The sequence below is a fragment of the Echinops telfairi genome, unplaced genomic scaffold (assembly GCF_000313985.2).
Source record: "Echinops telfairi isolate 266 unplaced genomic scaffold, ASM31398v2 ScPeMD7_7400;HRSCAF=8409, whole genome shotgun sequence".
Lineage (NCBI taxonomy): Eukaryota > Metazoa > Chordata > Mammalia > Afrosoricida > Tenrecidae > Echinops > Echinops telfairi.
In genome coordinates, this window is record NW_022111300.1 from 56,338,496 (window position 1) to 56,340,378 (window position 1,883).

The window sequence follows — 1,883 nt, forward strand, 5'->3', positions numbered from 1 at the left end:
CTTTTTTAAACATGAAATGGACTTTCATGTTGGCGTGTGAGGGCTGTGTTAAAGGGGCGTCATCAGTCAAAACTGACTCGACGCGGCGAGTTGTGCTTTTGAAATTTCCAGCATGTTCTGGTCTATTTCATAAGGTCCTATATTTTAATAGAGGTGCTATGGTGATAAGAACATGAAATATCTTCTGATGGTAACTAGATATACAATGCTAGCAAAGGTATCAATTTGTGACCAGCCATTGGACAGCTGGTCACTCACTTTCAAGGTAGAATAAGCCGAAGGAATTATTTAAAAATACATCTGGAAACAAGTAGTGGAAGCATTCTTTGACACCATATAGACAATCCAGGAAATACACATATGTTGTGAGAAAAGTCATTAATAGTTAGAAAATTTTAAGACTCTTCTCACACGGTTTTCAGCAACATGTATAAAGAGTAGGGTCCACACATTGTCTTTGTGCTTACTTTCTAAGGTTGGCTGTGTTCTAACGCCTGCCCTCCAGAGTAACCCATGCCTTGACTTGTCTATTCAGTACTCCTAATCACTACCACTGAGTGGATTCTGACTCATAGTGACCTTGTAACACAGGGTAGAAGTGCCCCAGGGAGTCTCTGAGATTGTAAATCTTTAAGGGAGTAGAAATAGTTCCTCTTTCTCCTAAGGATTGTCCAGTGTCAAACTGCTGACCTCAAATCTGTAGGAAGTAGAAATGCTGCTGAGAGCTATGTGGGACAATCTCTGCTTTTGGAAAAGAGTTGCAGTTGTGCAGTGCTCACCCTAATAGGGTCCTACCTTTGCCTTCCATGTTGCTAAGTGCATCTGAGAGATGCCACCTCAGCCTATGGACTTTGCTCCGAGGAAATTATTAAGCCAATTCAAGGTGAGCTGCCATGCGCCAACTGCTGTAGCTCCATTGTCAGGGTGGGCAAGTCTGTCCCTGTAGATACTGCAGTGCCAGCTCTTAAGAGGGAGACTTACATCCAAACTTCAAAACTGACCACACTCCACAGCAAGGTACTATGATATTAGCTGAGCCCAAGTAGACTCCTGGGGGCAGTCTTGTATATATAGTAGTGCTAGCAACATGTAGCATGATGATTTTTTCTTTAAGATACATTCCTGCATTAAAGGTAAAAAATGCAAAAGGATCTATACCTGGCACTGGAAGAAGTGAACAGAACAAGAGAATATCTCTCCAGTTCTCTTTATTTTGAATAAATCAATATGTTATAAATAGACCTGAAACTCCACTGCTGGGAAGAAAAGGACAAAGGAGCCACACATTTCTAGTTTTGTCCAATTTGGAGATTCACATCATAGTTCGGTGAGATCCCAAAGGAATAGTTTGCTTGTTTAATTACCTTTAATGTAAAATGTGTATGTGCTTAACACCATTTCCTAAGAGGAGCTGCAAGAGCATTTTCACAGCATTGCATGATTACATGTCTCCGTGTTATGCTGTCTTTATTGGGCAAAAACAAATAGTTCTGTGTTGGGCTGAATGATGGTGCCCAAACTATGTCCACATCTTTATATCTAAAAGCCCAGAATATTGTATAATGTCATAGGTTCCCAAACTGCCTCATTTATTCAGGAAAAAAAAAATCCTCCATGCCCCACTGGAAAATAATGTTTTTTGCACTAAAGCTCATGATCCCCAGATTAATTGTAGGTATCAGCTTTGACAGCCCCCTGCCACTACCCCCTCACCCACCTATCATTCCAGTGCTCCTTGAGGGGCCCACTTTGGGAAACATTGCCTTATATGATAAAAGTGTGAGCATTGATTTCTAAGACAAGATGTGCCATGAAGAGTTTGAGTGGTGATCATCCCTGAATTATCTGGTTGGATTCTAAACCCAAAGACAATTGTTTTCCTA